We start from the raw sequence: 25,214 nt of genomic DNA, 5'->3' as shown, positions 1-25,214 counted from the left end.
TTCATGCTGCCTTACTCAAAGTCTCTACAAATCCTGAAATGAATAGGTTGATTAATTGAAGGAGGGCCTTTTCTGTGACAAGCGCCATTTGGTCCCTCTAGAGGTCAGACTGGAGTTGAATTACCTGATTTTTTAGAAAATTGTAAAATCTTGGTTAATTTCAGGTGGACATCGGTATGAGCAATAGGGCAGAACAGATGTTAAGGAATGGATGAATAAGGACTGCTGTGGCATGATGGGGCTCATTTTTTAATGGGTTAAGCAAAAAAAAAAAAAAAAGGGCCCTCTCAGGTTGGTGGGAGACAGGAGAGAAGGGGGTAAGTAGTGGTGGGAGGTTGGTTGGTGAATTTGTACTGTAATTCTTTTAATTTATGTATGCTGTTTTTAAAATTTACTGCAATATTGTTGTTTATCACAGTGGGCAGTTCTTGCCTCTGTGATTGTGGTTCATAAGAAAGCTGGAAGTGTGGTATAACCCAGACAACTACTAAAACACCCCTCCTATTTTCAAGCTTACTATATGTGGAAGATGCTACCGAGATCAGCCATGACCAACATCTTGCTGCTACTCCTAAAGCAGATTTGACCATTTGAAATATGGATCTTTGTCAAGTAGAAGGGGAATTTGCTGGCTTTGCAAATTAAGTACAACTATATGAAGTTTGAATTTTATAAGCAATTTGAAAAATATTTAAAAAATGGACATTAATGACTGGGTTAAATGATTAGACATTGCAAACATAAGGCTTGATGTCAAATGAATGAGCCTGATAGTGTATGAAAGTTCCTTGTCCTTATTATAATCTTATGTGTGGTAACAGTATATAAGATGGATATTTGTATGTTTATGGTGTTTCATAGCAGTCCAGCCTTTTATGAATTTTTGGCAATATTGCGGGATACTTGATATAGATCAGCCATTGAGTGAGAACTATGAAGTGGTCCCAGAGTATTGCTGGAACCAATTAGCTAGCTAAGGGAGACTCTCTCTCTCTGAGTCATTTGTAAATCTAAGTCCATCTGATAACAGTTATATGAGTCATATTTATGGATTCTGAAAGTAAGAACAGAAATTACATCCATGGGTATTCTTCCTTGTCTCTACCATTTTATGGGATCTGTAAGTAGAATTCATCTTTGGTAAGAGACTAAGGATCCAGCTATAATCATATTGGTTTGGGATAAAGATGAAAATTCTGGAATCTTGTGAGGGTGGTACAGTCATGATCAAATACAAAAATTAACTGTTTGGAAAGCTTGTATTCATCCATGTGTCAGATATGAATCTGGTGTAGAGCCTTAATATCTGTGGACTACAACTTTGAATCTCATTTGTGATACAGCGATAGAACTATGATCTCTTTCTTTTGTCAACCATCTACTTCATAAAATAAAGCAAATCCCCAAAAAACAGCCAGAAGGTGTGTAGACACACACCACTTTTTATACTTAATCCTGCATCTTCAGGTCACAAAAGTGAAATGTTACGTTCTGTGTGTGAAAACTAGATAGTGGGCCCTTGGGTCATGGCAAGAGCTGACTCCACCCACAGGAAGGAGCCCTGTGGGGACTCACCACGACAGGCAGGGTCTCAGCAGTGATGGACACCAGAGGCAATGTGTTTATTATACAGCAAGGTAACCCGAGGAACAGATTAATAGACTCAGTCCAGTTGGTTTCGTCAGTAGTAACCCGCAGCGCAGGGTAACCCAGGAAAGACTTACTCTTGATAGCTTGTGCTGGAGGTCTCCAGTAGTGGTCTGCAGCGTGGAATAGGCCGGAGGCTGGAGTTGGAAGTTGCACAGAGAGTATGGATCCGGTAGTGGCCCGCAGCGTGGGGTAACCCGGGGAATGCTTCCTCTCGATGGAGCTTGTGCTGGAGGTCTCCGGTAGTGGTCCGCAGTGCGGAGTAGGCCAAAAGCCGGTGGTAGAAGTTGCACAAGACAGTATGGATCCGGTAGTGCTCCGCGGAGCGGGATAGCCCGAGACTCCACACAGTGAAGGAAGAGGAAGGTGTAGAGCAGATTCCGTACTCACTCTGAACTGGAATAGTTGCTGTAATGGAAGGCACCATGGAGACCCGGTACAGGAGCGCTGGAGGGTCGTCCGTGAAACAGTGTAGAGGCTTCACTGTGAAGAGAAGAGACAAGAAGAGATGGCTCTCCGAGGAGCGGATAGCCCTGAGTGCGACAAGGCCCCCGAGGAGTGGGTACCAAGATCACTCAGACAGGAACACGGGAACAGCGAGGCGAAGTCCCAGTATGGCGGAATTAAGCAGGACAGGAATCCTTGCTAACTCGTAGCTTGTATGGTCTGCTGGATTTAAGCATGGTAAGCGGATGATGTCATGCAGTGGGGACACCCCTGATGTTCCCATGACGTGGATAAGAAGGGGGCGGGCGCGCGCACATGCCCTACATCACCCCAGAAGTAAGATGGCTGCTGGGAGTGCCAACACCATACCGGGAATGCCATTGAGGTTGGCGTGCGGAAGCAGAGGCGACCATTCTCCCCAGACTCGGAGATTTAGGCAAAAATGCAGTGAGCAGCAAAGGTTGCAGCCGCCTGCGACCGACGGGCGCAACAGTGAAAATTGAAATAGATAAAGGCTTTGAAGCAAGCCTGGGAAAATGGGATTACATATACAATCTCTAAGCACCTGCTGCTTGCCATTATCAGAGACAGGATCATTGGTCTGACAGTTTTTCAGTTCTTATGTAAGGATCTTTCTGCTTACTGATAGGCTTTTCCATGTATTACTTTTCAATATTTGCAGATGAAAGAATTTCAGTTTTCCCCTCTCATATATCCCATGCATACACCCAAGCACTTCAGCCAGCTGCCCCCCACCCTGTGGCTAAGACAGCAGAACAAGAGGTGCTCTCAGCTTTGGTCTCCCTGGAGAATCTGAGAGTAGAGGTGCTAACTCTCCTGCTCCAGAAATATTTTTCCAAAAAAAGAATCATACTATATCACTTTCACTTTTTGTTACAGCTCCTAGGTTTGCAATATAGTTGGAGGCCACTTCAGCCTGATCTCTGCTCTAAATATTGTCGTGGGCTCCTCTGGCTGGCTCCCCGGCGGGGCTTATTTTCTTCCTCCCAAGCTTTGCAGGCCCTCCAATCCCGATAGCACGGCTGCAACTGCTGGTGTCCGCTGTAATCCTAGTCGCTCTGACAGCCCTCCAATGTGGTTATTTGCAAGCCTTTCAAAACAGGCCCGAATCCTTAACGGGGCTAGTCACTCTAGCCAGTACCCTTTTCAAAGTCCACACAAGTGGGGGAATAACAGTTTTCCCCCTCCCCCACAGGGCATGGGTTAACAAACAAAACAAAACAATAAAGAATAGTTTAGTATTAGTTCCAGCTTATTCCTCTCTCTCAGTGTTGTGCAGTAATCCTTCTTCTATAGTCCCGTGACAGAAAAACTGCAACCTGGAACCTCTTTATCCAAATGTCTGCTGTCAGGCTTTAATCCTGGCCCTAACAGCCTTTTTTTGTTTGGGATCCAGCACAACTCACCCCTTCTCCCCTACAGCTGTGCTATAAGTAATGTTTTACCTCTACCCCACAGTCAGCACCTTCTTTAGTTAGTGCCTTTTTGGAAAAACAGGTGAGACAAACAATTTTCCCCAACAGGTTTTTTCTCAGTTCTGTGTCACATTACTTCTCCACTTACTCTATCTCCATGCTGGATAAAGAAGAGTCCTCTGTAAGCAGCTCCCAGTCCATCTCCTCCTCCTCAGAGCAATTGCTCTCTTCCTTTTCCTCCTCACTCAGGGACACACCCTCTCCTTCCCACAGCATGGACTCAGCTGAATCTAATTCCCCCAGATCACCTTCAGCAGCCACCTCAGCCTCCTTCTGGTCACGAGCCTTCCACTGCCGCTCTGGAACTCTGGGTATTGTAGTCCGTACAGGTTGTCTCAACGCCTCCTGCTGTTTCCTCTTGGGATAGTTAGACAACTGTTTAGTTTGGACCCGCTTACTGTCCTGCCGGGATAGGAGCTTGTTGCTCTTCTCCTTACAATATCCAACTAGTAGCACCACGATCCTTCACCTACTGGCTATATTACCTTCCATTTCCACCATCAAAACCAGTAAGCCCTCCTTCTGTGACTTAGATGTTACAGCAACAACCTTTTTTTTTTTTTTTAATAATTTAATCTTTATTAAGTTTTTTAATTTCATGACATAACACTGCCATTTGAATATTATAGATGTCTATGAATTTACACTTAATATCCATACTTATTATATACTTAAATACAATATATAATATAATTCAAAATATATAGAAAAATTCATAACATTTTGCATTTCTTTCTTTCTTTTCATTAGACATCCTATTACTATGCAATCGCTGGAACCATAAAATATATTAAATTGAGCAATAACAATGTAATAATTACTAAACAAAACTGGAACTTATGCCCCATTACTTTGTACTATACAAATACCTTTAATCAGAAGAAGACATTTCCCCCAATAAATTCTTAGCCTCTAAGAACTTTTTTAAATCAGAAGGCTCAAAATAAACATAACTTTCATTTCTTAATTTTAGTATACATTTACAAGGATAATGAACTGTTATTTGGGTCCCACTTTATCCGCTAATTGCCTTAAGGCTAAAAATTCCTTTCTTCTATTTTGAGTGATCTTAATTACATCAGGAAAAATCCAAATTTGCTGGTTGAAATATTTAACAGCTCTATTTCTCAGAAACAATTTAAGTACCATGTCCCTATCAGATGGAAAAATAAATCTAATAAGTACTGTGCCTCTTTTATAAACCATATCTTCCTTAGAAGTTTCTAGCAATTCGGTAACATTTAATGGCTTTGAGTGGATATCTAGTTATCTATCTTGTTCTTTCGCTCTCCTTTCAAGAAGAAAGTAGATTTTTGCCAATGGTGGTAAAGTTTCTTTCGGTATTTTTAATACCATGCCCATATATTGTTTAAATTGTTCTTGTAACTTTATTGAGAATTCAATCAGACCCCAGTAGGCCACTACCAGACATATAGTGAATTCACTAATACATTTAAAGGAAGTTAGACACATTCCTACTCCCATAGCAACCTAAAGCTTAACTAGGAACTGATCAAAATTGAGATGAAGGCAGCAGTCCAGCAGCAAGAGGGGGGCTTTCCCAGTCTTTTGCATCGAGTGTCACATGTATGATTTTTTACCCACCGGTGAGAAGTTGTACATGTGCATGATTGCAAAGAGCTCCTGGCTCTCAGAGAACAAGTCCGATCTCTGGAGGCTAGAGTGGCAGACCTGGAGGAGCTGAGGCAGACAGAGAGGTATATAGATGAGACCTTCAGGGACATAGTAGTCAAGTCCCAACTTCAGACTGGCAAGCCCTGGTGCTGCCTTGGAGGAAGAAGGTCTCATGATGGGAGAGCACCAACCAGGTGTAGCAGGAAAGGATCCTGTAGCAAGGACCTGCTCTCTAGGTGATGCATTGTCCTTTCGCACTGAGGATATCTCCCCAAGGCCTACTGCCCAGGAGGGAAGGGTTAGGTCGGCCGTCATAGTTGGTGATTCAATTATTAGGAATGTAGATAGCTGGGTGGCGGGTGGGCGTGAGGATCGCCTGGTAACATGCCTACCTGGTGCGAAGGTGGCGGACCTCACGCGTCACCTAGATAGGATTTTAGACAGTGCTGGGCAGGAGCCGGCTGTCGTGGTACACGTGGGCACCAACGACATAGGAAAATGTGGGAGGGAGGTTCTGGAAGCCAATTTAGGCTCTTAGGTAGAAAGATTAAATCCAGAACCTCCAGGGTAGCATTCTCTGAAATGCTCCCTGTTCCACGCGCAGGTCACCAGAGGCAGGCAGAGCTCCGGAGTCTCAATGCGTGGATGAGACGATGGTGCAAGGAAGAGGGATTCAGTTTTGTTAGGAACTGGGGAACCTTTTGGGGAAGGGGGAGTCTCTTCCGAAGGGATGGGCTCCACCTTAACCAGGGTGGAACCAGACTGCTGGCGCTAACCTTTAAAAAGGAGATAGAGCAGCTTTTAAACTAGAACAAAGGGGAAAGCCGACAGTCGCTCAGCAGCGCATGGTTCGGAGAGAGGTATCTTTAAAGGATACTAATGATGCATTAGAATTAGGGCATCCCGACAGTGAGGTTCCACTAATTAGAAAAGTAGTCCAAGTGCCTGTAACTAAAAACTCACCTGAGCTAAAAAAATTCTAACTTATCCCTATCAATTAAAAAGCAGAATAAAAATACAAACAAAAAACAAACTTTGAAATGTTTGTATGCTAATGCCAGAAGTCTAAGAAGTAAGATGGAAGAATTAGAATGTATAGCAGTAAATGATGAGAGAGGAGATTCTACTCACTTACCAAATCTGAACTACAATTCTTAGTCTACTTTTTATCCAAAGATTAAATTCCCAACAAATGACAATATCATAAAGCTTGTTGCTCTAATGTTGTAATCTGCAGCCTCTCACCACGCAATGGGTCGCAGGCTGTTATCAGCTTACAGAGCTTGGTGTAATATAATCATTTATTGTCATTTGTCCACCCACCAAATACCTTTATTCACTAACCAATCCTTTAACCTATTCTAAAGTGCTACAAATGTAAACTACAACTGAACGAAAACGTTCTTTGAAAATCAAATTCATCTCTGATTCGAATACTTAGCCACAAATTTTTCATCGAGCAGCTACATTGCTTTGCTGTTCATTATATACTTCCCAACATGTTTCGACTGAGCTAACAGTCTTCTTCAGGGGAATTGTGATATCTCGACTCAGGCCAACATATTCATATCCCAGACCGGATTTGCAGGTCTCACCAAAGATTTCAAAAAATGGTAAGTGAGTAGAATCTCCTCTCTCCTCGTTTTGTGTTTAACTTAGGAGAGGTAGTTGCTTCATAGTATTTGATTATTTAGCAGTAAATGATGACATAGACTTAATTGGCATCTCAGAGACATGGTGGAAAGAGGATAACCAATGGGACAGTGCTATACCAGGGTACAAATTATATCGCAATGACAGAGAGGAGCACTCGGGAGGAGGTGTGGCGCTTTATGTCCGGGATGGCATAGAGTCCAACAGGATAAACATCCTGCATGAGACTAAATACAAAATTGAATCTTTATGGGTAGAAATCCCTTGTGTGTCAGGGAAGACTACAGTGATAGGGGTATACTACCGTCCACCTGGTCAAGGTGGTGAGATGGACAGTGAAATGCTAAGAGAAATTAGGGAAGCTAACCAAATTGGTAGTGCAGTAATAATGGGAGACTTCAATTACCAAAGTACACTGGTGCAGGATAAATTATATCACCACCAAGTATTCCAAATGAACTTTTATTCCAATTCAAAGCAAAGCCAGGTGAATAAGTGTTGAGACGGCAACTCCATAAATCAAATAGCACATAATTTACAGCGATTTACAGCGGGATAGTTTATTTACTATTTATATATTTATTTAAATATTTATATATTTATTTACTAGGATATAGTTTAAATAAACTATATCCTAGTGAATACTGTCGCCTAATTAATATAGCTGGTATGTACCTGTACATACTTCAACTGTACATAGTCTCCCTCTTCTATTTTTTATTTCATTTTTGTTTCTGTTGTCGTATACTTCATCTAGATACGCCTTTCCACCCGCTCCCCATCCCCTCTTTCCCATACCCCCTCCCCCACCGCTCCCTCCCCCTTCCTCCCCCCGCCATCCTTGCCCCTTTTGGTTCTTTTTGTATTCTGATTTTTGGTTCTGTTATTAATGTTATATTGTTATATTGTTATATTGTTACATTGTATTTCCCGCCTGAGTTCTTTGTAAACCGGCATGATGTGCTTCACGAATGTCGGTAAATAAAAGTTAATAAATAAAATAAATAAATAAATAAATAAATTTGGAATACTTGGTGGTGATATAATTTATCCTGCACCAGTGTACTTTGTTACTTGCAGATGTGCAAGGTTTCTGCTTCTTTTTTCCTTAGACTTCAATTACCCCAATATAGACTGGGTAAATGTATCATCGGGTCACGCTAGAGAGATAACGTTCCTGGATGGAATAAATGATAGCTTTATGGAGCAATTGGTTCAGGAACCGAAGAGAGAGGGAGCAATTTTAGATCTAATTCTCAGTGGAGCACAGGACTTGGTGAGAGAGGTAACGGTGGTGGGGCCGCTTGGCAATAGTGATCATAATATGATCAAATTTGATTTAATGACTGGAAAAGGAACAGTGTGCAAATCCAAGGCTCTCGTGCTAAACTTTCAAAAGGAAAACTTTGATAAAATGAGAAAAATTGTTAGAAAAAAACTGAAAGGAGCAGCTACAAAAGTAAAAAATGTCCAAGAGGCGTGGTCATTGTTAAAAAATACCATTCTAGAAGCACAGTCCAGATGTATTCCACACATTAAGAAAGGTGGAAAGAAGGCAAAACGATTACCGGCATGGTTAAAAGGGGAGGTGAAAGAAGCTATTTTAGCCAAAAGATCTTCATTCAAAAATTGGAAGAAGGATCCAACAGAAGAAAATAGGATAATGCATAAACGTTGGCAAGTTAAATGTAAGACATTGATAAGACAGGCTAAGAGAGAATTTGAAAAGAAGTTGGCCATAGAGGCAAAAACTCACAGTAAAAACGTTTTTAAATATATCCGAAGCGGAAAGCCTGTGAGGGAGTCAGTTGGATCGTTAGATGATCGAGGGGTTAAACGGGCACTTAGAGAAGATAAGGCCATCGCGGAAAGATTAAATGATTTCTTTGCTTCGGTGTTTACTGAAGAGGATGTTGGGGAGGTACCCGTAATGGAGAAGGTTTTCATGGGTAATGATTCAGATGGACTGAATCAAATCACGGTGAACCTAGAAGATGTGGTAGGCCTGATTGACAAACTGAAGAGTACTAAATCACCTGGACCGGATGGTATACACCCCAGAGTTCTGAAGGAACTAAAAAATGAAATTTCAGACCTATTAGTAAAAATTTGTAACTTATCATTAAAATCATCCATTGTACCTGAAGACTGGAGGATAGCAAATGTAACCCCAATATTTAAAAAGGGCTCCAGGGGCGATCCGGGAAACTACAGACCGGTTAGCCTGACTTCAGTGCCAGGAAAAATAGTGGAAAGTGTTCTAAACATCAAAATCACAGAACATATAGAAAGACATGGTTTAATGCGGCCGGTTTTTCAACACTTCCTTAGTACTACTTAAGTTAATGGTACCTGTACATATTTTCATCTGTACATAGTTCCTCTATTCTACTTTATTTTATTTTGTTTTTTACTTCATCTATCTGTCTGCCTTTTTCCCCTTCCCCTCCTCATCCCCTCCCACCCCCCTACCCTCCCTCCCCTTGTCCCGCCTCCCCTGCCTATCCTCCCCCACCTCTCCTTCCCCTATTCTCCCTTATTTTATTGCTCCATTGGTTCATTGTATTATTGTTATTAATGTTATATTGTTTTATTGTATTTCCCGCCTGAGTTCATTGTAAACCGGCATGATGTGCTTCACGAATGTCGGTAAATAAAAGTTAACAAATAAATAAATAAATAATGGAACAAAGTCGGCATGGCTTTACCCAGGGCAAGTCTTGCCTCACAAATCTGCTTCACTTTTTTGAAGGAGTTAATAAACATGTGGATAAAGGTGAACCGGTAGATATAGTATACTTAGATTTTCAGAAGGCGTTTGACAAAGTTGCTCATGAGAGGCTTCTAGGAAAAGTAAAAAGTCATGGGATAGGTGGCGATGTCCTTTCGTGGATTGCAAACTGGCTAAAAGACAGGAAACAGAGAGTAGGATTAAATGGGCAATTTTCTCAGTGGAAGGGAGTGGACAGTGGAGTGCCTCAGGGATCTGTATTGGGACCCTTACTGTTCAATATATTTATAAATGATCTGGAAAGAAATACGACGAGTGAGATAATCAAATTTGCAGATGACACAAAATTGTTCAGGGTAGTTAAATCACAAGCAGATTGTGATAAATTGCAGGAAGACCTTGTGAGACTGGAAAATTGGGCATCCAAATGGCAGATGAAATTTAATGTGGATAAGTGCAAGGTGATGCATATAGGGAAAAATAACCCATGCTATAATTACACAATGTTGGGTTCCATATTAGGTGCTACAACCCAAGGAAGAGATCTAGGTTTCATAGTGGATAACACACTGAAATCGTCGGTGCAGTGTGCTGCGGCAGTCAAAAAAGCAAACAGAATGTTGGGAATTATTAGAAAAGGAATGGTGAATAAAACGGAAAATGTCATAATGCCTCTGTATCGCTCCATGGTGAGACCGCAACTTGAATACTGTGTACAATTCTGGTCGCCGCATCTCATAAAAGATATAATTGCGATGGAGAAGGTACAGAGAAGGGCTACCAAAATGATAAGGGGAATGGAACAACTCCCCTATGAGGAAAGACTAAAGAGGTTAGGACTTTTCAACTTGGAGAAGAGACGACTGAGGGGGGATATGATAGAGGTGTTTAAAATCACGAGAGGTCTAGAACGGGTAGATGTGAATCGGTTATTTACTCTTTCGGATAGTAGAAAGACTAGGGGGCACTCCATGAAGTTAGCATGGGGCACATTTAAAACTAATCGGAGAAAGTTCTTTTTTACTCAACGCACAATTAAACTCTGGAATTTGTTGCCAGGGGATGTGGTTAGTGCAGTTAGTATAGCTGTGTTTAAAAAAGGATTGGATAAGTTCTTGGAGGAGAAGTCTATTACCTGCTATTAATTATGCTGACTTAGAAAATAGCCACTGCTATTACTAGCAACGGTAACATGGAATAGACTTAGTTTTTCGGTACTTGCCAGGTTCTTATGGCCTGGCTTGGCCACTGTTGGAAACAGGATGCTGGGTTTGATGGACCCTTGGTCTGACCCAGTATGGCATTTTCTTATGTTCTTGTACTGAAATGCCTTCAATTTGGGAGAAGTTTATCACCCTCAAATTTAGGTATCTTAGTTCATTTTCGATTTTCTCCATTTTCTTTTCTTGTATTAATTCTCCTTGTATTAGTCCAGTTTGTATTTTTTCTAGTTGAATAACTTTCTGATCTAAATCCTGAATTTGTGTCTTTTGTGCCTCGTTCTGTTGCTCTATGTTTGACATTCTTTTGTTCACGTCCGTAACTACATTTGTTAAAGTAGTTATTGATTTTTCTAATGTCATTATTGCAGACCAAACATTATCAAGCGTTATCATCTTTGGTTTTTCAAATTTATGGGTGGTAATGAGATCTGATTCGAGGATTCTGACACTGTTCACAATATTGTGTATGTCAGAACCTTCTCCTTCATCCTGTATGCAAGGCTCTATACCTCCTCCTTCTTGTAGTGCCTTATCCCCTGATGATACCATATTTAAATCTAATAACTTTAAAGTAGATACATTTTCACCAAGGGGGGGTGAAGGCATATTCGGTGCTCCCGGACTTAAAGATATACCTGAGGCAGGTGATACCACATTATGCTCATTCATGGATATCTCAGCGCCTCCTTCAACGGGAGTAACCTCCAGGGCTGAGTTGAAAAATTTTCAATTTTAAGCTGGGAGGAGGTTGCAGGGGAGGATGTAATCATTACCTCCCTAAGTTTCCCCTTCCGTTTAGTATGCGGCATCACTCGATACCGTACAAATATAGTGAAGAAATAAAGTTTTCAACTCTGTCCAGAAACTTAATATTTAATTCCAGCCTATGGAGGTTTTAGAGAAATTTTTTTCTACACTAAAAAACTACAAAAATATTTACTATGTGGAGGACAAGATCTATTCTTCACGAAATCTATGGACTTTCAGGCAATGCTGCGGCTTGGGTGGCGCGCCGGCGTCGGCTACACACCGCAAGAGGGTCAGATTTTGAAGACCTCGCCAGCTCCGCCCCGCTGACGGCACTCCTGGAAGTCCTCCAATATTCCACCGGGCAAGTCCCTTCTCACCCCGTAGGCCAGGGCAAGTCGCTTCTTACCCCAAAGCAGCAAGAAAATTTCAAAGTAATCTTTCTCCTCCACCTCGGGTTTTAGTCATAAGGGGGTCATATTTTGAAGACCTCCCTGGCTCCACCCCGCTGACGTCACTCCTGGAAGTCCTCAGATATTCCACCGGGCAAGTCCCTTCTCACTCCGCAGACCAGGGCAAGTCGCTTCTTACCCCGTAGCAGCAAGAAAATTTCAAAGTAATCTTTCTCCTCCACCTCCCAGCAACAACCTTTCTATGGGGGAATATGGGCCATACCTTCCTCTAGAAACCAATACAAGTGTTCCATTTGCCTGTTCAGTTGTTGTCAGACTTTCTCTTTCCCAGAGGTTGTAAGTAGACTCTCACTTGAAATTTCCTTATTTCATTCAGTTCTCCTGCTTAACAGCCAGGAATGAAAACTTAAGACTTCAAACCTGGCAGTGCAGGGGGCCAACCTAATGGCTTAGTGACAGTCTAGCCATGCAGGAGATCTGAGCTTGATCCTTCAGCCAGTAACTATTCCCTGGGTAAGCAGGGATACTGTGAAGGCAGTGTTCACAGCCCCCAGAGAAAGGGAGTTCCACTGATACCTACTGGTCAGACATAGACTGCATGTGTACTGGGTTGCAGAAGATGTTACCTGTGTGAGGCCATTGACTGAGAACTGTTACTGCAATGATTGATTTAGACCAGGAGGGGAAAGAGAGAAGGGAAGAGAGACAAATGGGAAAAAATCTGGGAAGTCAATAATAAAGGCTTATGGTAATGTAGGCCCAGAAGAGAATAATTTTGACTGAACAAGAGGGCCAAAGAAGAAGGGAACTGCTATCCTAAAACAAATCTTATCTGCTGAATCTTTGGGATGCCCTTTCATATACAAGAGGGTTTTTTTGATATTTAAATTTTTATTGAGTAGCAAAGAACAGACCAACTTAACAATACAAGATACGCATAGGATTGCAAAGATAGTAATTTCAAATACTTTCTTTCCAAAATACATTAAGACAACATTAATCTGCAACTATCAAGCATGAGAAAGCAACATACCATTCAAAAGTATTTTCCATTTAACCCCAGGCCCCCTATCCAGAAATATCATCAAACAAACATACAACAAATAAATCAGGTACAAAACATATTAAAGCCAGAGAGTGGACAGCTGGTACTCCATTATTACTAAACAGTCAAATCAGGCTCTTCAATGAAAAAGCAAAGAAGGAAATTACAGGCTGCCAAAATATCCACATCACCTTATATTTTATCCTCTAGCTCGTGCTATGAGCAATTCTACTTCAATCCGGGTATATACACTCTGACACCATTTATCATACATGGGCAAACCACCTTACCCCCATGAATGCAGGAGCACGCTTCACCCCAAAGCCAGTATAATCTAATAACAATCAGCACAAACTGTGTTTTCCGTTGGTCAATCGGCCAGTAATAGAACAGTAAAATTCTAGGGTCATTCGGTAATTATGTTTTATATATAGAAGTGATCATTTTAATAATACGAGCCCAAACATCCTTAATCACTGGACAGATGTATAGTATATGGGATATGGTACTCTTTCTCCACACATACACCAGAGGTCAGACTTGGCACTATTCAGGATATATAATCGAGCATGTACAAAGTATGCCCATCAAGAGATTTTTTTTAAAATACATTTTGCAGATGAATGTAATGGAATGGTCACACTGTGGTCCTTCCATTCATCGTTAGACACTGGAATATTCAACCTATTTCAAAAAAATGTCTGGTCACCAAGTTAATAATGGTAGGCAAGAACTGTCAGACAAATGATAAGTTTCTGCACGGTCTGGTAGCACCTAAAGAGAAAAAGCACTGTAGTCTTCATGTCACTTGATAGCACCGTAAAACGTGAGTGCAGGGTTACAGTATAGGTGCAGCAAATCCCCTTCCTGCTATCCAAAATTAGAAGATGGAGGAGCAGGAGAGCAAGGTTCCCAGATAGTCAGTAGCTTGAAGACAAAACCATGGTTCAGATCTCCCCCTACTCTCACTTGCAGCTGAGGATGGAATTTGAGAGGAGGCTCTTATCCTGATAGCAATTTAAAAATGACCACAACAGCAAAATTATCCAATCAGATAACATTTCATCAGCACAAAGAACAGGAGACCTGGCAGTAGCTACCAAAACACCTAGTTACACAACATCCACACATGCCTGTTGCTGATTGCATCAGCATGTAACGTACACCTATGCTGGGCTGGAAAGAAGCACACAGGAGGAAACCAGGTGAATCCAGAAATACATGTTCCCTGAGACATGACCTTAGAAAGTTCACTCTCTTCATTCCTTCAGAGTATTAACCCCTTGGCTCTACAAGTTAAAAACTTGGAAGCAATCATCACCTTCTGCTGCTTCCCTGACATTCCTCTGAAAAATATAAAATCAATGTGCTATAAGATTTTCCCATATATTGTCACAGAATGTAGAATTTAAGCAAAAAATTGTTTCTTGATTTTCTTTACTGTGGAATTAAAGTACTTTGAGTGAATACTGTCATTATAATGATTATATATTTAAAGTTTCAGTGATCTGCAAACACAATATTTTTCACATGAAATAAGTATATAAATGAGTGTCATTTACGTATTCCCCAGATGCACCATTATATCATAATCCCAAATGAACCTAATATGAATTTAAGACATAAAATTGTTTTACGCTGCATGAGCTTGAGGCCACCCTGCCTGCAATACATGCCAATCCTCATGTCATATCTAATCCTCACAGCTGATTCAGAATTGCATTGTGTGACCCTAGTGTGAAGACAGTTTCAGAACAAAAGGAGTAAACAAGAAATGTAGAGTTTAAAGCCGCAGTGAAATACACTGCATTGAATACATTTTAAGGGGGAGCGGTGTACGACAGAGTCAAAATATTCATCTTTTTTTTCTAAGCAAACAGTGGGACAATTGACCAGTCAAACTCTGCATAACTTCTTTATAGGTATGGAAAGGAGATGTGATGTCCCACTATGCTGTATAACATTCTTAAACCAGAGCACTCTGGAGCCTAATGCTATGAAAAAATCAAAAGGCAGGACTCAAATCCACCATCTAATGCGCAAGTATGGCAGATGAAGATAACCATGTTTTTGCAGCACAGGTCAATACAGGAAAACAGTAAAGTTATGCACGCATTTAATCTTCACCCAGATTTCATCAGATGTATTAGCACTTGTGTTGTAATTAGGATAAAAAACCTATTATGAGCTTTCTAATGCACAAGACAGGGTGACAAGCTGTAACCCTAGACTTCAGTGATTGTGTGCCTAGAAGAAACCACATAATTAGCTTATTGCCACATAATTGGCAATCTGCCAAAAAAAATCAACATTTCAGAAAGCTTTCACACTTCTTAATTCACTCTTTTGAAGAAAGCTGCAAGGTGCCTGCCTGCTTTCAGTCTCTGCATTTGCTCCAGACCTTCCCCTAATAAACAGCCTATAGGGCAGTGGTTCTCAACCGGTGTGTCGCAACACACCAGTGTGTCGCCAAGCACCGGCAGGTGTGTCGCGGCTCCTGGTGTTCCACTGCCCCGCTTGTGCTTCCCTTCTCCCCAGGCGCGGGGCTGAAGAATGGAGAGACGCTGCGCGCCACCGCTGGAGGCCAGGCCGGTGGGGCTGAAGAAAGAAGAGACGCTGCGCGCCGCTGCTGGTGGCTGAAGAGCGGAGAGATGTGTGCCCCGACGCCAGCGGGGCCGAAAAATGAAGAGACCTGCGCGCCACCGGCAGTGGCTGAAGAGCGGAGAGACCTGCCCGTCGACACCAGTGGGGCCGAAGAATGAAGAGACCTGCGCGCCGCCGGCAGCGGCTGAAGAGCAGAGAGACCTGCGCGCCGATGCCAGCAGGGCTAAAGAATGAAGAGACCTGCGCGCCGCTGGCGGCGGCTGAAGAGCGGAGAGACCTGCGCGCTGACGCCAGCAGGGCTAAAGAATGAATAGACGCTGCGCGCCGACGCCAGCGGGGCCGAAGAACAAAGAGACCTGCGCACTGACGCCAGCGGGGCCGAAGAACGAAGAGACCTGCACGCCGCCGGCGGCAGCTGAAGAGCAGAGAGACCTGCGCGCCGACGCCAGCAGGGCTAAAGAATGAAGAGACGCTGCGCACTGACGCCAGCAGGGCCGAAGAATGTAGAGACGCTGTGCGCCGCTGCCGACAGCTGAAGAGCTGAGAGATCCTGCGCACCACAGGAGGCGGCTGGAGAGACATTGTGCACGTGGGAGGTCAAGCCAGAGGCAGCTGAGAAGGGGAGGCCAGGCTTATTGGGCCAAAGAATGAGAAGAGGCTCCATGTGAGCTTGTGTGCCTGTGGTAGAATGGGTGCATGAGTGAGAGCTTGTGTGCCTGTGGTAGAATGGGTGCTTGGGTGCATGAGTGAGAGCTTGTGTGTGTGTGTGGTGGAATGGGTGCGTGAGTGAGAGCTTGTGTGCCTGTGGTAGAATGAGTGCCAGGGTGCGTGAGTGGCAGCTTTGTGTGTGTGTGTGTGTGTTGGAATGCATGCCTGGTTGCATGAGTGAGAGCTTGTGTGCCTGTGATAGAATGGGTGCCTGGGTGGTGAGTGGCAGCTTTGTGTGTGTGCCTGTGGTAGAATGGGTGCCTGGGTGGTGAGTGGCAGCTTTGTGTGTGTGCCTGTGGTAGAATGGGTGCCTGGGTGGTGAGTGGCAGCTTTGTGTGTGTGTGTGTGGTAGAATGGGTGCCTGGGTGCATGAGTGAGAGCTTGTGTGTGTGTGGTACAATGGGTGCATGAGTGGCAGTGTGTGTGGTTGTAAGTGACAGAGTATGTGTGAGATTGTAAGTGAGAGAGCATGTGTGTGATTGAGAGAGACTGGTCAGGGAGGTGACTGGTGTGTGTGTGTGTGTGAGACAAAGACTGGTCAGGGAGGTGACTGGTGTGTGTGTGAGAGACAGAGACTGGTCAGGGAGGTGACTGGTGTGTGTGAGTGTGTATGTGTGTGTGTGAGAGAGACAAAGACTGGTCAGGGAGGTGACTGGTGTGTGTGTGAGAGACAGAGACTGGTCAGGGAGGTGACTGGTGTGTGTGTGTGTGTGTGTGTGTATGTGTGTGTGTGTGAGGAAGAGATACTAGTTAGGGAAGTTTCTAGTCTGCATGAGACAGAGGCTGGTTGTGACTGGTTGTGGGCCTTAAGGAAGAGGACTGTGAGGACATAGCTTTAGCAGCAACTGCTGCTTCTGGTGAGTGCTATTGGTCTGCAAGGGAAAGGAGTAGGAGAGTTGCTGGAGAGGGTAAGTAAAGGCAGCTTTTTAAGTTTATTTTTCTTGATTGACTGCCATTTTAATTATTGTGTATTATGTGATGTGTCTGCTGTTTTGAAATATTTTGATATTTAGACAATTTTTATTCATTTTTATAAGTTTTTAATTGTTGGATGTTATTCTGTTCATCAGCTGTTTTGTAACATTTATTAGTATAGTTTTACAATTATTTCTAAGTGGGTATCTATAAAAGCTTGGCTTGCTCTGTTCTCCCAATAGGAGGTGTATTAGTGTTTAGGGCCTGATTAAATATTTGTAGTGGTAAATTACTGTCTCTTCATAAGGAGGGGTATTGTGCCTGCCAGTATAAAGAGTTTGTTTTGCTTATACTGAGATGTCATCAGATCCAGAATATCTTTTTTTGTATGGTAAGCTGTACGGATAATGCCCTAGTTCTGCTCTGCACCCATTTTTGGGGGTCGACGTGGTTCCTGAGGATGCAGAATGTATATTTACATTTTGTCCCGTGACAGTCACATGTTCAGTGTGTCACGCACTTGAGAACCATCTGTCAGGTGTGTCCCGGCCGAAAAAAGGTTGAGAACCACTGCTATAGGGAACACTCTCCTTCTGTTGTTCCCCCTATACCCTTTCTTCTGTCCTGAAAGTGAATATGAGAGTGGAGCACTGAGATCACCTTGCTGGTGGCTGGAAAGAAACAATAAGTACTACTTGGAGAAATTTTTAAAACTTAAAAGTATCGGGCAAAAGGAAACTATTGGGGTATATTTAGTGTGTTCATGTGTTTTGTTTTAAATAGGTAGTCAGAAAGGCAGGCAACAAACACAAGTTTGTGTGTTTGTATTTCCCTGCCTCCCACCCCTAGCTCATCCTTTAATTTATAGGCAGGTGTCACTTTCACACTTAAAAAAATGTTTTTTAAATCAGCCTTTTAACTTAAACTCACAAATTCCCCACACCTTATCAAGAGTTCATCATTCCCTTGTAGGTCACTACCAGATATACAGTGAATACACAAATACATTTAAAGGACCCTAACTGTATGCAATTCTAAACCTACAGCAACCTAAAACTTATACTAGGGCTCAACAAATTTAAGAAGAAGGCACCAGTCCAGCAGCAAGAGGGGGGGGGGCCTCCCAGTCTTTTGCATCAAGTGTCATATGTATGATTTTTTTACCTGCCGGTGAAAAATTGTACGTGTGCATCCAATGCAAAGAGCTCCTGTCTCTCAGAGAATGAGTCTGATCTCTGGAGGCTAGAGTGGCAGACCTGGAGGCGCTGAGGCAGACAGAGAGGTACTGTATTTTTTGCACTATAAGACGCACCTGACCATAAGAAGCACCTAGGATTTAGAGGAGGAAAATAAGAAAAAAAAATGTCTGTCCCCATGTCGGGCTCCTCCTGCAATGTATCACAATCCGCTTGTGATTTAACTACTCTGAATAATTTCGTATCATTTGCAAATTTGATCACCTCACTCATCGTATTCCTTTCCAGATCATTTATAAATACATTGAAAAACGCTGCTCCAAGTACAGATCCCTGAGGCACTCCACTGTTTACCCTTTTCCACTGAGAAAATTGACCATTTAATCCTCTCCGTTTCCTGTCTTTTAACCAGTTTGTAATCCACGAAAGGACATCGCCTCCTATTCCATGACTTTTCTTAGAAGCCTCTCATGAAGGACTTTGTCAAAGCCTTCTGAAAATCCAAATACACTACACACCTTTATGCTCATATTTATTAACCCCTTATAAAGAATAGAATCACGACATAGTTTGATGGGACACAGCCAACATGGATTTATCTAAGGGAAGTCTTGCCTCACAAATCTCCTACATTTTTTTGAAGGGGTAAATAAACATGTGGACAAAGGTTAACTGGTAAATGTGGTGTATTTGGATTTTCAGAAGGCATTTGACAAATACCCGCAAAACTCTTTGCTGCGGTAAATCAGTCTAGAAGGGACATAATACATCAGAAGCTGCTGGAGATATGCTGGTGCAATTCCTGTCACACATTTATATGCTAACTGCAGAATTTTAAATTCACTCCTCCAGATGACCAGCAGTTAAGTGTTACTCCTTTAAAATATGGACTATATGATCCCTCGCTCATGTTCCTCTTAGAATCCTAGCAGCCATATTTTTTGCAAACTGCAACCATTTAATAAGCTTCCTGAGAAGGCCATGATACAGGAATTACAATAATCAAGTCTACTTGTGATTAAAGCATGTGTAACCTTAGCTAACTCATTTTTGGACAATTAAGGATGAAGACATCTGATCATATGTAGATTGAAAAAAAGAAGTTTTAACACTTCAGCAATTTGTTGCTCTAAAGTCAGCGAATCTTCCAACAGCATTCCTAAATTCTGTGTATCAGATGACTTTTATTGGAACTTGTCCGACTCTGGCCGAGTTTCGCTCACACAGGAGCTGCCTCAGGGGCTGTAAGATGGGTGCTTTATTATGGAAACTTCAATGCAAAATCATCATAATATGTTTATAGCGATTCTTAACACCGTTAATACTTTCATTCCCGTGAATATGACTTATTCAGAGTTTCATTATGGCATCGGGTGTAATAGGCAATATATCAAAATCTGTAATTAACCATTTTATGCCTAGGGCAAAGTTTCATTATGGCATCGGGTGTAATAGGCAATATATCAAAATCTGTAATTAACCATTTTATGCCTAGGGCAGGGTTGAGTAGTTTTCTCCTCCTCTAGCTCTTCAAACTTAAGCTGCGCCCATCAGTTTGCACTGCCTTCCAACGCTGCATCAACACGAGTTCCAAATCAAATGATCTCTTCTGATGGTGAAATAAAGAGTTGACAAATGCAATTAAAGTAGCACTGTATCGCAGCCCCGAGGGGGGTTTAATGGGCACCACAGGCCTTCAATTGCTCCTCAAGGGGTTTACAGTGTGCACAGATTTCTAGTGTTGGTGCAGCGTTGGAAGGCCTATTACACCCGATGCCAAAATGAAACTCTGAATAAGTCATATTTGCGTATTAATGGTGTCAAGAATCGCTATAAACATATTATGATGATTTTGCATTGAAGTTTCCATAATCAAGGACCCATTTATACAGCCCCTGAGGCAGCTCCCTTTTGAGCGAAACTCAGCCAGAGTCGGGCAAGTTCTAATAAAAGTCATCTGATACACCGATCTTCTTTGTTTTTTCCGCTACTCAGCAATATTGGATCTGCTTCCGCTTTGTTTTTTGGGTCCATTCCTAAATTCTGTACCATCCTTTTTGGAACCAATATAACTTCTTCGACAAAAGACTGATCCATCTTCTACAAACATGACTGAACCACAACATTTCTGACTTTTTAGGCTTGAGTTTAAAATTATGTTGCTTCAACCATATGGCCACATCTTCCAAGATGGCACTGAGACCAGCAATAATCTCCGATTGCCCCTCAGACATAACTCACATAAAGCTGAATATCAGCAGCCTACAGATATATCAAAGTTAAATTTCAGTCAGGAGAGCCATGAAAATATTAAATAAATTAGGAGATAAGATGGAGCCCCAAGGGACTGCACAAGATAATACTCAACATTTTGTCATAGCCTCATCCCAGCTCATCCTCAGTTTCTCTCCCTCTTCCTTGATCTTGTTGCTTATCTCCTATAGAGTTGGCCTGTGCAGCTAATGTTTCTTTTCCCCCTCCACCGCTGTTTCTTCTGGCCCACCATGGAGGAAGTGAAATCACTTTCCAACTATGGCTCCATGGACTGGCAAAAATTCTGCCACAGACCAGCACCGGTCCAAGGATCAGTGATTGAAAAGCACTGCTCTAGCCTCACTAAGGGGCCTATGTAATAAAACCCACAGTAAAACCAGTGCTAATTTTTACTGTGGGTTTCACATGTGTGGTAGAAATTCACAATACGATGGGATACAGTAAGATAATGGTATGTAAATGGTACCAGATTTAAAAAAAAAAAACCCACAAAAAAAGCACAATAAATGAAAAGATAACACTAAAACTGTGAATTAACCTGAAAATTTGCATTAATATAGAAAGATGCTTTAAAACAGGAGTAACAGAGAATATTCTCTGACGAAGTTGTTCCGAAACATGGCCATGTCGGGAGATTTCATAAGTTAAGTACAACATTGGAACTAACCTTAGGGCACTGCCTTTTTGGAATTCAGAGGAATGAACAGGTTTAGCATGAAGACAGAGTGGACTAAGAGCAAATTTGTGTGTTTGAATGTTTGATTCTAATATATAATTTTTATAAAAATATAATCTTTTTTTCACAAGCATTTTTTTTTAATTTAAAAAAGAAATATGTATTTATTTATTTAACCGTTTTTATACCGAGGTTCAGGTAACAGAGTTACTAATCACTTTGGTTTACATTTCAACAATACAATGACAGTATAAAGTATAATGTCTTACATAGAACAGGGTGAATGAAACTTGGATAATATCTTACAATGAACGGGGAGAATACAAAGACTTGGAGGAACAATGTGTATAATCGCTGGGACTGCCTTGGCGAGGCCTAAAGCCAACTGTCATGACGTTCACTGGGAGAGTGAGCTACTACAAATGGTTTATTAATGCTGGAAGAAACTTGTGGATATGTCAAGGGAAGGGTCTTCCCTTGGGATCTGTACTAGGATAATTGGGTTAGGAGAATGCTTGGTTGAACAACCAGGTCTTAAGTCTTTTTTTGAAAGTGGGTGTCGATTGTTCAAGCCTGAGGTCTGGTGGGAGTGAGTTCCAATGTATAGGGCCTGCGGTGGAAAGAGCTCTTCTACTTAGTGTTGTTTTGACAGGATGGGCCTGTAGAGTGCCTCTCTGAGCTAGTCTCATCGGTCGGGAGGTAGTATGAGGCCGCAATGGGATCGTGAGATCAATTGGGGTGGTGTTGTGGATGACTTTGTGGATGATTGAAAGGGCTTTGTAAAGGATTCTATATTTGATTGGGAGCCAGTGAAGGTTCTTTAAAATGGGTGTTATGTGGTCCCTTTTGTTGGACTTTGTTAGAATCCTTGCTGTGGTGTTTTGTAGCATTTGTACCGGTTTCAAAGTGTTGGCTGGTAGCCCAATCAGCAAAGAGTTGCAATAATCTATTTTCGAGAAAATTATTACTTGTAATACAGATCTGAAATCTTGGAAGTGTAGTAGGGGTCTTAGCCTCTTTAAGACTTGGAGTTTAAAGAAGTTTAAAGTTTAAAGAATTAAATAAATAAAATAAAATAAATTTAATAATAAATAACATAATAATAATAAATAATAAAAAATAAATAATAATAAATAAATACATAAAATAAGTTTAAATAAATAAAGTTTAAGAGTTTAAAGAAGCATATTGGTGATTCTGTCACATTATTAGGTGGAGGGTGGTCAGTTAATGATTAAAATCAGACAGTACTGTTCAGCAATCACATTGGTGGTGCATAAGGTTGGTTAATATATGAAACTACCACCTTTTCACTTTATAATCATTTTGATGCTGTTGGTTAATCATTTTTTCAGAAGCAGATTTATCACAGTTTTATAATATATGTGGGGGGGGTTAATTAGGTTTTGAGTAGATGTTAAAACAGGAGTAGGCAGATAGGTGGTGAAAGCTGAAAGGAGTGTGACCAAAATGGCCTTGCCTCCATTGCCTCAGGTATAAACTTAGATTGTAAGCCCTCTGGGGATAGGGAAACAACTTCAGTACCTGAAAAGGCAGAATATAAAATAAACAAACAAATCTCCTTGCATTGCTAGGAAATAGCTAATACTTACCTTAACGGGGAATTTGCATGCACCTGTGCTAATTTTTGTGTTATTTTTTACTTTCATTTTAGTGCACATTTTTTCAGCGTTATAAACTGTTAACTTACTGTGGAAAAATAAGGAAAAATGTGCACTAAAATAAGAGTAAAATCCTGTGCTAATAGGATTTTGCCATTTTACATCAGCCCCTAACACTTTAATCACAACAGCTCAAATTCATTTTTTAATTTTTCTTTTTAAAAAATACTATTTATGGGTATTTATTTTGAATTCATTTCTAAGTGTAATAACATACTCCAAGGTATGCAATGAAGAATTAGAAACTATTTCCTAAGCCACAACAAAATCCTTCAATGAATACTCCACATATCATGAGGCATCAACCAATGAAAATTTGTTTCGAAAAATCTTGATGGTATCTTAATGTTCTCAAATGTGCTCTAGCCCAGTGGTTTTCAACCCAGTCCTTGGGGGTACACCAAGCCAGTTGGAATTTTGGGATATTCACAAAGAATCTGCACGAGATTTGCATGCTCTGCCCCCCCCCCCCCTATATGTAGACCTATCTCATGCATATTCATTGTGAATATCCTGAAAACCCAACTAGCTGAGTATCTTCTAAGGCCTGAGTAAAGACAGGTGTTCACAAATTTCTTCTGATCTAGAAACCAGCCCCAAAACTGTCAGTGGCAGAGTTCACTAAACCTTAATTTCTCTGTCTTCCTGGGGGAGAGCTCTCCAACAATGGAATCCCCCCTCTGAGAACATGCAGCCAACAGGTCCCTCACCTACAAATGCGCCTGAGATAATTGCCTCTGTCCTTCACCTATCGACACAGCTCTGAATCCCAACATTCTCCCTCAATCTCCCAACCCTCCTTTCAAACCCCCACCTCCCAACCCTCCTCTCAACCCCCACCTCCCAACCCTCCTTTCAAACCCCCACCTCCCAACCCCCCACCTTGTTTATATCTAAACTCTCCTTAATCCTCCCACCCTGTCCTCAGCCAGTCTCTCTCGCAATCCCTCCTACTTCCCCAGAGTCTCTTTCACTATCAATCCCTCCTTCCCGATAGTTATCTACCTCCAGATCCTCAAATGTCCTTAGGATTTCCCCTCTCTCTCATTTCCTCATTCTCAGCAGTCTTCTCTCTCGAACACCCAGCAATCTCTCTTACTCATGCTCAAATAACAACTCTTCTCCTCTGGCTGAGACTGCTCCTTTCAGCCAGCATGTTGAAATAATTTTTGTACATTAATTCATATTCCTATGGGACAACATATGGAGAGAAACCCAGGGATAAGCCTAAGGACCCCAAATCAGTCAGCAGATGATCCTCAGAGTCCCAGCAAATGAGTTTTTGAGCAACTCAACATCAGCAAATTAGAAATACTGGGAACTTGGGCATCCAAGGGACAAATGGAATTTAAAATAAAGAAGAATAAAGTGATGCATATTCAGAGAAAAAATCCAAACTACCTTTGGTCCACTTTGGGAAATTGCTATCAAGAGAGGTCTTTGGAATTACTGTGGACCAAACATTGAAAACATCAGCATAGTGTGCAGCACTGGCAAAAAAGACAACCATATGTTAGGGATTATTTGGAAAGGCATTGATGACAAATCCAGGGATATTGTAACACCTCTGTATAGAGCTCTGGTGTGACCACATCTGAAATACTGTATGCAGTTCTGGTTGTCCAAAAAGGATTTGGCAGAGCTCAGGAAAATACAAAGAATGTGAAATGGAATGGTGAGAGCTAAATATTTCATCCTATAAAAGGATGAAATATTTAGAGCTTTTTAGCTTGGAAAAGAGAAGACTGAGGGGGGACACGTTAGAAGTCTACAAGATCATAAGTGGAAAAGAAAAATCCACAAGCAAGTGATTGTTGTCCCTGTCTAAAAATATTAGGATACATCACGTTGGAATCCCCTGCATTACAAACCATGTTGGTAATGTCTCAGTGCTGGTTTATTAATAGCTAAGGCAATAACATAAAACATTCCTGTACTACAGGTATAATAAAAAAGTAACTTTAATCAAAGTTCCAAATGCTCATAGTTGGGGCAAAGTTTAAATTCAGTCCAGATCAGTTTCCACAATAATTCATCTTCATGGACATCACAATAAATAATCGAGACACAACTTCTACTTGCAGGACTAACATAGAGCTCTAAGACTCTCACATCATATAAC

At 41.6% G+C, this 25,214-nt stretch overlaps 1 protein-coding gene across 4 annotated transcripts in view; it reads right to left on the bottom strand.

Moving 5' to 3' along the window:
- The window catches only part of NSMCE2 (NSE2 (MMS21) homolog, SMC5-SMC6 complex SUMO ligase), a 583,410-nt gene that overhangs the window by 493,534 nt on the left and 64,662 nt on the right, over positions 1-25,214 (bottom strand). The gene's annotated exons all lie outside the window — the stretch shown is intronic.

The sequence above is a fragment of the Rhinatrema bivittatum genome, chromosome 2, assembly GCF_901001135.1.
Source record: "Rhinatrema bivittatum chromosome 2, aRhiBiv1.1, whole genome shotgun sequence".
Taxonomy (NCBI): Eukaryota; Metazoa; Chordata; class Amphibia; order Gymnophiona; family Rhinatrematidae; genus Rhinatrema; species Rhinatrema bivittatum.
The sequence above is the reverse complement of the archived record's forward strand: the minus strand, read 5'-3'. Positions and strand labels throughout refer to the sequence as shown.